The 13,617-nt window shown below is 35.9% G+C and overlaps 1 protein-coding gene across 2 annotated transcripts in view; it reads left to right on the top strand.

Moving 5' to 3' along the window:
• The window catches only part of LOC113225701 (multidrug resistance protein homolog 49-like), a 77,890-nt gene that overhangs the window by 38,154 nt on the left and 26,119 nt on the right, over nt 1-13,617 (top strand). The gene's annotated exons all lie outside the window — the stretch shown is intronic.

The following is a 13,617-nucleotide window of genomic DNA, read 5'->3' as shown; positions in this document are numbered from 1 at the left end:
TGCGGACACCAGCCCGTTACACCAAGTGCCAAGTACCAAAATGACATATGCAGGTTCGCCAATTTTTATAAAATTTTAAATAGTCATGAGTTGTTGTCGATAGTTTTATCGATAGATTGTGAAAGAAGATAACATTTTGCCAAAAATGACTGAATTGTGCATGTTACGACGTTCTAATAATTATTAATTGCGTTATTGCCTTCTTTATTCTTATTTTGACAGTTGGCTTAGGCCAAAGCAATAAAATTGAACTCGATAGTAGTAGCTACCATCGAGATCAATTTTATTCATATACATTTAAACAAGAAAAACTTTAAAATATGTCTCCTCTTGAGCATTGAGTAAAGTTCTGGAATACGACTCTCAGGGCCGTATTCCAGAACTCTACTCAATGCACAAGTCAGGATCAGAGTGTGATTTCAAGCACTGGAAATACGACCCTAATGGCAGGGACTTGAGTACGATTTCGAATGCTTTAAACCATACTTAAATCCTGACTTGAGCATTAAGTATAGTTCTAGAATATGACCCTAAGAGTCGTATTCCAGAACTCTACTCAAGGCTCAAGTCAGGATTGCACTGGAAACACAAGCATTGGAAATACGACCCTAATGGCAGGGACTTGAGTATGATTTCGAATGCTTTAAACTATACTCAAATCCTGACTTGAGCATTGAGTAAAGTTCTGGAATACGACCCTAAGTCAGCCACTAGTAACTGGTACCAAGCTGAGTGAAGAAAAACTTTCAGAAATTTCTCACAGATGGCGCTACGGCGTCGTTAAAATAAAAAATAAACATCTGCAACAAGCACTAAGAAAAATTCGAGAGTCAGCCACGGCGAATGGAACCGGATAGAAGGAATTTTTTTAGTATTCAAGCACGTTGAGCGCATACAATTGTAGATTGTAAATTGTACAACAAGTGCACAAAAGCGTCATTTTACCCGAGACGAGTATATGGATACTTAAGTCGAGGGTAAAATGGGTTTTATGAACGAGTTTATTTGTAATAAACATAATTAATATTCATATTACAAATAAACGATGATTTAATTAAAATTGAATGTAAAATTACAACAATTACACATATTTAATGTGATGGTTTTTTTTATTTTATGCGCTAGAGCATAAAATCCTATTTTATGCAGCCTACACTCAGCATAAATACGAACTTTGAGAGCATGAGAAGTGAAACAAATGTTTATTGAATTTCTAAGAAGTTATAAGAGTAAAAAACAGTTCGCCACATATGAGGAAATCTGCGAACAGCTCCTAGATATGGCCTTCCTACATGATGTTTTTAATACTCGCCTAGACAGCCCTTTTCTTGTTTCCCTGTCTCGTCTTGTAGTGATTATAGTCGCCATCATTTTCACCCACTTCATAAAATATTCTACATTCCACCAAGTCGTATGAACTATGGCCAGAATTAATTACTGCACGCCCAACTACGTACAATAAATTTTGCAGTAACATTGACATCTTTGCACATACTAAATTTTTTTTTTATTAAGTGTTTTAGCTTGGATATCCTTTGAAACATGTCTTCGTTTAATTATGGGCATCCTCATTAAATATGTTCCTTTGTGGTTCTAATACATTACGTTTTCACTTTCTCTTAAATAACTTAATACTTTTGTTTGGGTTTTCTAAATAGTGTCTCAAGCGGCGGGAGTCAATATTTATGTTTTCATTTTCACTTGAATCACAATTTATTGTCACTTCAAACAAAAACTTTGAATTCGTAATTAGTGGAATTTTCCGTACAAAGTCTTTTGTAATTTGGTTTAAAATAAGGAATACGGTTCTAACTTTCTTCATCACTATTTCTTTTTTCGTATTTTCTTCATAATATACTTAAAATAAAAATAATCTTTGTAATGATTGTAGTGGTAACTTCAAAAGAGTTTTTATATATATACTAAACATTCATTTAAGCGACGAATTAGTGTAGTAATTTGTCCACCTTGAGCCGTTATAATTGAGTTCTTTTTCCCCCTATCACGACAATTTAAATAATAAATTGTTCGTGTAAAATTGTACCTTTTATTTACAATATTTATTATTATTATTTTAATATAAACTGTTTTAATAATTCTACCTTTTTTAATACGAGTTAGTAAATAGATTTAAATATAGGTTCTAATTTGTAATATACTTATTTATGTTGAACGTAGTTATTAAAACATAAGCTTACTTTGTCACGTCATGTTATTTTTTTAAGTTTCTGTGATATCTTGTCATTGGCATTATAAACTGGTCATGCAAAATAGATTTTTAAATTTGAATTGTATGCTTTTGGATGGCCTTTAATAATAAATTAATAATTATTGGAGCAAACTAATGGAGTAATTTCACAAAAACCAACACTGTATCAAGGATAGATTTGCAACCTGTATTTAAATATTAATATCAATAATTGGTATTAATATATACTTTTACCATTTTTGACTTCACAAAAGAAAGTAGTAGGTGCTAGATTCGACTGTATTTTTTTTTATATATGGTACCGAATACTTGGCATTTGTGAAGCGATTTCGATGATTTTTTTTGGTGGAAAGAGAGTACCTCAATAGTGGTCCCATTTAAATATGAAGTAAATATTCCACCTCTAAGGGTGGCAAACTAGGGGATGAATCCGGTTTCGCGCATTTTCCTGTAACCAATTTTAATAAAACTTGGCAAATAGATGTAATTCCATGAACATATAATGTTAGTACGCTGTACTGATATTATTTACATATATTTTTTATGACTGGAGTAGAATCTACATCAAACATGTAATTTTTTGTAACGCGGAACAATTCCTTGCGATCCGGCTGGATTCGGACCAAGGTCTTCTAACAAACCGTGCCAGATGTGCCAACTAAGCCACGGAACGAACTAGCGGACCTCACGAATTTTTCCATGTGCTTTACGTAACGCCACCTGTGAGAAATCTATTTCTTGACTTATTTTTTTTATGTAATATGTTGATTTTCTATTTAAATTCAATAATTTAAACCAGCTTCTTTCGAAAAAGCGTCAGTTGTCTGTCTGTCATGATTAGTGACGAGAAAAACCATAATACTGTACTTATTTGACTTTGTGTTTTTTTTTCAGTTATTTCTTATGTACAATATGTAATTTAATTATCTAATAAATTATATTTGACAATAACTTGGAATAACGAGTAACAAAATATTTATAAATAGCACACACCCAAGGCCATTAAACTACAAAAAATTTGACGCTAATTAATTCATATCGAGTTCTTAGGTTTTCGCGATTGTTACACATAGGAAATGAAACTATTTTTCCGGATTAAAATTTTTATCGCGTATTCCCATGTAAAGGGCCCAAAACGTCGGTTTGTTTGAAAAAACAAATATACGCGATTTAAATCCGGAAAAATAGTTCCATTTCCTATGCTAATTAATTCATCAAACAACCTATCGGTTTTTTTTACTCTTTATAATATACTAAAAATAAGCCCTTAAGTAAATAGAGGGCGGAGTTCATGAGAGACCTACAGATGACCATCCTTAGGTGCTATAAAATGTATATTAAGCCATACCCACACGAAACAGATAAAAACTCTATTATTATTTGTTGAATCGGCTCTCCAACAGCGCCGCCCAGACATGTAAGCTATAGTTTAGGGTACGATGGAACTGGCATACACATTGTACAGAAGTTCCTAAATAAATTTACTGCCTCTGTGGCCGAACGGTTACCATGCCGGACTGCCATGCAGAGGTCCCAGGTTCGATTCCCGGGCCGGGAGAAATAGCTGTATGACCTACAATTGTTTATCTCGTGAGTTTGGGTGTAATTTGTGATTGTCTATGTGTGTGTCCATGGCACCCGCGACACAGGGTTTTCCTAGTGCGGGGCTATGTAGAGTGTGTGCGTTATTATTATTATTATTATTATTAACTTAAGATAAAAAGAATGCGTCCTTATGTAAAACCACAAGGTAAAACCTTCCTAATTCTCTATTACTGGCGACAGTGCCGGCTTTACCTACATCAAAGTCACAGTCAAAAATCATTTATTCCATAAGGTTAATTTTTAACTCTTGCTACTGCTCGTTCACTGCGCTGACCTCCCTGAGAAAAACGAGCAAGAAACTCTAGAGATTGCTCTTTTCAAATAAACTTAAATGCTTTGAATCATAATTGTGCGGAATCTAGACTCATGTTGTCTTTCCATACATTTTATCTAACACGTAATGTACAAATTTGGAATATGACTTTTCAATTAATATACTTTTAATGTAAGTTTTAAACTTAGGAAATGATAATATTAATATATACTCCGGAATCTTATTGTAACAACGTATACGATTCCCCATAATAAATAATCGTTTACCTTAGTTAAACAAAATCGTGGTATCGTGAATTTGGGGTTAGTTCTAAGGTTAATATTATGGATATCTTCTTTCTTAACGAAAATAATGTATATTTTTACGGGCATACGAAATATTTGAGTGAATGTACTGCGATGCCACCAGTCTCCTTAAACTTTTCTCTGAGAGAAACCCGAGAACCTACATTTTTATTTATTATACTGAACACGGAGCGCGTAGTATTTCATCAACAAACTACTAGTACAGAAGGATATGAAATGACCTGAAGATGAAATGCCCTTTGCACTCGAATTTCTGACCGTCTGGGAAAACATAACTAAGTATTCTCTTTCGATCACGTATTTACTAGAATAGATAGATAGATAGATAACACGTGTATTCGGCAAAAATTTCTGTTTGAAACATAACATTTACAATCACTTCACAGAGTATAACATAAAAGCACATAGGACATTCATTATTAATTTTATACACATTTATATAAAACACAAGCGATAAAAGCAAATATCGTCAGAAAAACAAACAAATACTATAAGAACTAATAAAAGTTTAATGTACCTATGACTACATTTTGTGCTGAAATGGCTCAGCATAAATACTGTAGACAGAGAGAAGTCAAACAGTGCTGGTTTTCTGCCAGTACCATAGTGAGCGATCGCAGTCTAGTAAGCCATGCTACCAAAGTGCATCACACGCAAATATATATACCTAACTGTAAATACTATTTATTTATTTTATTTATTTATTCATGGAAAACCAACAGCTATGATACATGTATTAAAAACAACAAAAACTACAAACTAGCCAATTACAGGTTTTCGCCTATAGTAACAGAGTATAGTAAATATATTAAAGGTACCAGCGCCAATTTAAGTAGAACAAATACACAATAAAAGAAACTTAGCAAACTAAATAATTAACAATATCATAAAGAAATATTTAAAAAATACAAAAAAAACATAGATCATAAACAAGCTAAATAATCACTAAAAGTTAACCCTCCTGGCATGTCAAATAACTAAAACATCTATCAGTTTACGCTTCACTGCATGCACGCGGCAGTTAAATATATCTATATCAAAATCATTGTCGCTCAACACACCGTTCAAACTCTTAATAGCCCTACAAATAAAACTATTTAGCCTATAATTCGTTCTAGCAAAGGGAAGTGCAATAGGGCAATACTTCCTCGTCGGACGCGAAGGTACCTTAAAAGAAATACGACTCAACAATTCAGAACAGTCAATATCACCATTAATAATTTTCAAAATAAAAACAATATCAGCGATTTTCCGGCGAGTAACAAGCGACAATAGGCGCCTATCATTACAAAGCTGAAAATAATTCGAAGAGTTATATGGTAGGCCCATTTTATAACTTAGGAATTTAATAAATTTTTTTTGGACTAGCTCTAATCTGTCCACATAACATTGATATTCCGGATTCCAAATCTGGGAGGCAAATTCTAGCTTACTGCGAACATATGCACAGTATAGTGTTTGAAAAGTTATAGGCCTGGAAAAACAGAATGAGTTACGCATTACAAAACCAAGTGACTTAGTGGCCTGAGAGATAATTGCATCAATATGAGCATCAAAAATGAGCTTTGAGTCATGAATAACACCTAGATCTCTCATGCTAGTCTTGCGTTGAAGAATAGAATTTTTTAGGCTATATAAAGTAAGTATATTATTATATTTACGGGAGAAGGTAACTGAGAAACATTTAGAGGGATTGAGGTCTAAATTATTATTAATACAATAGTCACCAAGACGAGACAAATCAGACTGGAGAGCATTAGCGTCATCAACAGATGATATCTTGGCATAAATTTTCATGTCGTCAGCAAAACTTAGTAAATTAGAATAGCGGAAACAATCACAAATATCGTTAATAAATATATTAAAAAGGAGTGGCCCTAATAAAGACCCTTGAGGGACTCCACTGGGTATTGAAACCCAACTCGATATATAATTATTTACGACTACTGCTTGAGACCTGTTATCTATGTATGAGGAAAACCATCTGAGAAGATCACCTCTGATGCCAATTTTAGAGAGTTTAGTGAGAAGGATATTATGATCAATCTTATCAAAAGCCTTGCTATAGTCAGTATAGATGACATCAACTTGGTAACCACTGTCCATAGATTCCGAAACAAATTCATTCAATAATACAAGATTGGATAAAGTTGATCTACGACGAAGGAAACCATGCTGGGTAGGACTAAAAGAGTTCTTTAATGCTAAGTAAACTTGATCATAAACAATCCTTTCCAACACTTTAGACAAAATACATAATTTAGAAATGGGTCTATAGTTAGTTATATCAGATTTAGAGCCTTTCTTGAAGACAGGGGTGACAAACGCGCATTTCCATACTGTTGGTACGTAACATTCTGTAAAAGAACGTTCAAATATTAATGAGACTGGCTTAGCAATGCAGGTAGCACAATTGATTAGGAAGAGCGCAGGTAAGTGATCTGGACCCGCCGACTTACTAGGGTCAAGTTTGCGTAACAAATTAGTAAGATGTTTAATATCAACAGTGATCGTGGCAATATCAGAGGTAGAATGGTAATCAGTTTTCACTGAATTAAAACTACTAGGTGACGTAGCACTCAAAAAAGATTTTTTAAAATAGTCAGAGAAGGCATTGCAAACATCTATGCCAGTATTAATCATAATATCTCCATAGCGCAGACTGCTAGGCACACCATGAGAGGCAGAACGAGATTTAATGAACGACCAAAACAATTTAGGATGTTTTTGAATGTTAATCTCAATTGACTTAGTATAATGCAAGAAACACTGATTTTCCAAGGACTTCACCCGATCTCTTTGAAATTGATACGACACCAAGTCACACCTATTACCATACAATTTATATTTCCGGTGATATTTAAATTTCTCCTTAATAGCCTTCTTTAACGAGGACGTGTACCAAATAGGAAAAGTACCCGGAATAACAACTTTATTAGGTACATATTGATCCCTAAATTCACGAAACTTAGTATAAAAGAATTCAACGCACTGATCCAATGTACGCGATGAAAATTCATTGTCCCAGTTAATTTTCATTGATTCAGCGTTAATTAGATCGTAGTTGGCCTTATTATAAAAATATTTTATATATGAGGCTGACTTTAAAGGAGTAAATGGGATAAATTGCAAAGAAATAATCAGAGCCTTATGGTAAGGATCAAGCGGTACAAGCGGCTCCATACATTCCGAAACTGATACTGTATCATCACATAGTACAAGATCCAAGATCTTGTCATACTTATTGACTATACCGTTATATTGATTAAGATTAAGCAGACTTAATTCATCTACTAACATACACTGATCATGAGTAGAATAATTGTAGGGTATATATAAATTATGACTTAATCTCCAATGAATATCACTTAAATTAAAATCACCCACAATCAAGAACTTATCATTAATGTTGCTAAGCCTAACCTCACTTAGTTTATCCAAGAAGTTCTGTAACTGTAAAGAGAACGATTTCAAGGTTATGTTACCACTTTTTTGTTCACACAGATACAAAACACAAAGGTGTAAAGTGATAATTTGATCACTAGCAGTTTTCAAAGATAACGCAAGCCACAAATCTTCCGCTGAAGATTGATGAGTGAGTTGAGGAATAACGGCCAACTCCTTGCGGGTAGCAATAAGCACTCCACCTCCTAGGGCTTGCCCTGTCAATGAATAATCACGATCTCGCCGCCAAACCACATACCTACCATCGAATAACTCCGAGTCCGCAATCCCATCCAATAACCATGTCTCAGTAAGTATAATAATATCATATGACTTCGTAAGTAAATTGCAATAAAAAACTAAGGTTTTTGTGCGAAGCCCCCTAACGTTTTGATAATAAACGGTAGGAAAATGTGAATTATTCGTAGTAATAGCCATTTATAAGTAAATTAACGAAACAGTCTCATATACATCTCGTATACATATACAATATAGAAAGCACCAAAGCATCGAATAGATAACCAGTAATAGAGACGAAATAATGGCCATCCATCCCTGACAACTCATCAGGCAAATACGCCTTATATCACTTTTAAATAGCAACTCTCGTTTGCGCTGAAATCACAAATTAGAAAGCTGAAATAGTACAGCGCCAACAACTGGCCTGTGTGTACGTCTCCGTATATTCCAAAAATATTCTGTATTTATTATAATAAAGATAATATCTCTAACAATGTAGGGGCTGTTCCATTCGGTGGTGTGGGAAAAACAGCAAAACATCTAATTACAAAAATAAACGGAATCACATTTTATCGGTAATTAAATATGTAATTTTGCAATTAACGTCCATTATAGCAAAACTTAAGTTAAACTGGTCGATTTGAAGTGAAACAATTGACGACACCCGTCAATTGTTTCGAATTCGGGCTGGCCAATCGGAGCGCAGTTGTCACCGTAACGATTTGGCAGAATAGTTTTCAAGCAAATTAAATGACATTTCGTCTCTATTTCTGGTTATATACTCGATGGCGCCAGGTTATTAATTACACGACACAAGCCATTCCTTCAAAAAGTTTCGCAAACCTCTAGTATTCGGATGTCACTGTAACGTGCTTAGCGATCGTTATAAGGTCTACCTTTGCGACAGTCGCACGTCTGTCGTACGACAATGACATTGCATTGTTGGAACCTGTGCTTACGCCGGAAACGGATATGAGATGGCAGGCGTTTTATGGCCATTGTCAAATGTAACCACGGCCAATCTTGATCTTTGGGAACAAACAACAATATTGTTAAAATTATAAATCACTTTATAAGCTTTGAAAGGTTATTACGTGTCAAATAAAGTTCATAAAATGTTTTAAATAAGTCAATCAACGTTGTTTGCCAACAGTCAACATGTTTAAGTTTTTAACCGACTTAGAAAAGGAGGTTCTCAATTAGAGAAGAAGGTTTTTATTTCACTATAGTTTAAGCCTCGTGAATATCAACCGGAATCTTGTTATAGAAGCATATACATTACCCCTTAAATGAATCTGTGACTTTGTGAAGACGATTGTCAAGAACAGCTTGTTTATTTTTATTCCTCGTATTAATGTTATGTCTGTCACTATTTTTCATAAATAAATTACTATCCCTCTTAACATAAACTACATTTTCATAAATTTCCTGTGACGCTAGTGTAACAATGTTAATTTCCTTAAACTTATCTCTCAAAGATACTTTGGGGCCCAGATTGTAAATTGCCCTAACCGCACGTTTCTGCAGGACAAAGATTCTATTGATATCGGCGGCATTACCCTAAAGCAAAATGCCGTATGTCATTACACTGTGAAAGTACCTGAAGTAAACCAGTCTAGCGGTTTCGACTTCTGAAAGTTTCCGTATTTTTGTTTATCGCGTACACTGTAGAGCTGAGTCGTTTTGATAACTTACTTATATGTGGACCCCATTGTAATTTAGCGTCTAACGTTATACATAGAAATACAATTGTACAAGATTGAATCTTCGTTTCTAACTACAATGTTTGTAACCGTCTCTCTAACATTGGGTAACGTAAATTTCACACAATTTGTTTTTTTCTCATTAAGGTGCAGGTTATTAATAGCAAACCAATCAACTACTTTAGATATAGCATTGTTTACATCGTCGTAGGAACATTGGTGCCTTTTAACTTCAAATAATATGGAAGTATCATCAGCAATCAATACTATCTCATGTTTTATACCCTCCATGAGATCGTTCTCTAATTTCGTTGACCCGTTATTCTCACTTTGTTTTCGTTCCGTCGCCACTTTCTGCTTAATTTCTCCTTTTACCAGTTCCCAAACCAAGTCCTGTGTCAATTTTAACACCAATCTAACCTAATAATATCTCGTATAACTCAGCCCTGTCGGAGTAAGCCTGTTTCACGTTTTTAGTACTTAAGTAGGGAGTGTTTTGTTAGGACGTTTTTATTCCCTTTTCTTGTTACAGCCTTACTTACATAACTTACGCTAGTACATAGTAATCGTTATATCGTAAAGGAAAACAAGGCAGCTGTAAAACATTGCTAAATAATTAATATATTTACCTCAAACGGGGACTGTTTTGCCACAAGACATAAATTAACTGATTAACTTGCTAACAAACAACAGGAAAATATTATTAGAATAATAATTATAAAGAGTAATACCAGGGTAACATGCGGGTCCATCTGCCATTTCATTGTTTGTTAAAAACAATATGATACATACAGCCTCCTTGCGAAAGTGTTCGTCAAGGGAAGTACTGCTACCTTACCTATTTCTGCCGCCAAGCGGTAATGTGATCATACCTGTGTCCCGGTTTTTAAGGGTAAGGGTGCTGGTGAAATTACAGGCGCATAGGACTTGTCAACTTGTGTCTCAGTGTGTCAGTTATGCACACTGCATCTTCCGGCCACCCCGACAATATCGTCCGACCATCTAGTAGGTGGTCGCTCCTACCGGGTACCATTAGTAACCGCCTTGGTCCATCGGCCGTCGTCCCGTCCAGCAACGTGTCCTGCCCGTCTCCATTTTAGGCTCGCGATCCGCATACCGACGTCTATGACCCTTGTTCGCTGTCGTATCTCCACGTTGGGTATGCGGTCGATGAGGGAAATGCTGACCATGGTGCGCTCCATTGCCCGTTGTGCTACCTGTTTTTGTGTAATGTAATGCCAAACAGTAATGTCAGTATTACTTTGTTCCGGTTTTGTAGGGTTATGCTTTGGCCGCGCAGGGGCGGCCGGCGGCGTATGGTTTATTTATTCATTTACATTGTAAACTTACAGCTAAATAACCAACACGCTTACATGTCATAAACAGATAATTATAAATATATTTAATTATAGTATTACTAAACTATTCTAAATCTAAAAATTTACAACTCTCCCTACATATATATTCAACGCTATCAGCGAATATGTCAATGTGATCATACTGAGTAAGTATGTCCTATAGCGCGAACGGTAGGCGCGTTTGCGGCATGTGCCGTACGAGTAACGGGCTTGCATAAGAGCCGCGGCCGGCGACGCAGGGCCACCGCACCCTTATCACCCCAAGGTATACGCGTGGGCACCAGCAGATCAATCTTAGACTTTATGTCATTATCCACCTTATGATGGAACGCGGAAAAATATTTTGTAAATTGCCGCGCCCGGAACGCTTCCCCGAACGCATCTGAGCATAAAGATTTTGGTTAAATTACAGGCACATGGGACTTGTCAACTTATGTCTCAGGGTGACGGGTGCAGTGGCAGTTCCCCGCAGATCTATGCGATTTAAAGCTCTTGAGTGGCACTGCAACTGTTATGGACAGGCGTTACTTACTTACCCCGCTTACCACTTACAGTGGGAAGTATAAAAGGGTTTTGGTAGCGATGATGAAAAGATTCAGCAGACGTCGGACATTGTTAGATCAGTGTCTCCAATGAACAACGGAATAAGACGACCTGTGCCCGTTTGGTTTTTATTGTCCCATTGCTTTCAGTGTGTCCGATTACATCATATATCAAAACGACATGTCTCTATTAGTTTCCTAACCTTGTTTTTTTTTTATTGTTTTTGAAGGCACAATCTTATCTATCGGACATTTTTATGAGTACAATTTCTCTGAACTCAAAAATACATGCAAGTTTAACGAATAACTACTAATATATTTTTAGTTAAATAACTTTTCGTATTGTTCCATAATGACGAGGAAAACTGGTACTACTAAAAGCGACTAATTATCTTTTTCCATAAATATATAAAGGCACAGTTCTAAGCACTCCGTTTGTTCCACTAGACGCGATTGGTCACACGCGCCCCTTTACTATGTTATAATTGGTTAATAATTCGCAACAGACAACTTGTCGTTTTGTTCCTTTAAAGATTTATTGAAGAAGACAAAGATAGCATGTATACTGTAACAAGTTTATGTACCTAATAAAATTCAAAAAGTAGTTTTTAACGAACTTTGAATCATTTCAGCTGTTGATGCCGTTTTGTTTTAACCTAGTTTGAGTCACACAGGAAAATCTCTATGAGGAAAATTCCACAAGTTCTGCTACGGTACTTTATGTACACTGCCTCCAGTGACAAAGGGACTAACTCCAATTCAACACTTTAAAGCAGAGGCAAAAAACCATACTTTTTTTGATGGGCATTGGTTGTGTCCTTTTTAACAAGAGCGTAACGGTAAACACGGCTTATGTTAATAAAATTTTAAGACATAAAACGAATAATTCCCTTAGAAAGAGTTGGTCAATCTTACCTATTTCTGCCGCCAAGCAGTAATGTAACCATTACTGCGTTCCGATTTTGATAGGTAAGGGTTTTGGTGAAATTACAGGCACATGGTACTTGTCGACTTGTGTCTCAGGGCTATGAGCGCAGAAGCAGTGCACCTCAGATTAGCAGCAATTTAAAGCAATTTAAAGCTCTGAGTGCACTGCAACTGTTACGGACAGGCGTGTAGTTTAGTACCAGACACCCAACAAGTTCGTTCTGTCCTATTCGAAATTTAAATTGTAATGTCATCGCAGTATCGCGCTGTCAGTCGAACAAATGAAGACTAAAGCGGAGTTTGGCGCTCTGTATACGATTTTAGCGCCTTACAAGTGCGGACACTTTTTAGCGCGGACCCGACGTCCACATAATTGTAAGTCAATGGTTATACGTGGTTAAGTCCCGAATTGAAAATCAAATACCGATATACTCTAATCAAAAACAAGTTTTTTTTTATGTAACCAAGAGACGGGACGAACAAGTCGTGTGCCTGGTTTAATGTAGTTCGTATTATACTTTGACGTATGGCTTCATTATACCAAAGTACGATACGTTGTAACAACACACGTTGTTTTATTATTCAAGAGTACATTGAGCCCCTCATTCCAAGCTTTCGTGACACGTGTTTAAAAGGCTGACAATTCCCACCATTGTAAAAATCAACCCATATTTAGGTAATTCCCACGCCCACTTGTGGCCTTGTCGTGGGCCGCGGTGAACTTCACCACGTCTCTAGATCGTGGTATCGCGAAGGTCGGGGTCCTCAGCTGGGTAACAAGATTTATCCATATAATCTACCTTGCACTCACGCGTGCCGCATGGCTCTTTGGCTCAAAGCGCCGGTGCCTATTCTGCCCTTTTATCATAACTAACATACAACTATAGTCTGTCTTTTTTTAAGACGGAGTAAAATGGCATTTGTAGGGTTGCCAGTTTTCACAAAATTTTAAATAGTTTTGTAGTTGTTGTCGATAGTTTTATCGATAGATTGTGAAAGAAGATAACTTG

Source organism: Hyposmocoma kahamanoa, unplaced genomic scaffold (genome assembly GCF_003589595.1).
Source record: "Hyposmocoma kahamanoa isolate Upper Pololo Valley unplaced genomic scaffold, ASM358959v1 170, whole genome shotgun sequence".
Classification (NCBI taxonomy): domain Eukaryota; kingdom Metazoa; phylum Arthropoda; class Insecta; order Lepidoptera; family Cosmopterigidae; genus Hyposmocoma; species Hyposmocoma kahamanoa.
The sequence above is the reverse complement of the archived record's forward strand: the minus strand, read 5'-3'. Positions and strand labels throughout refer to the sequence as shown.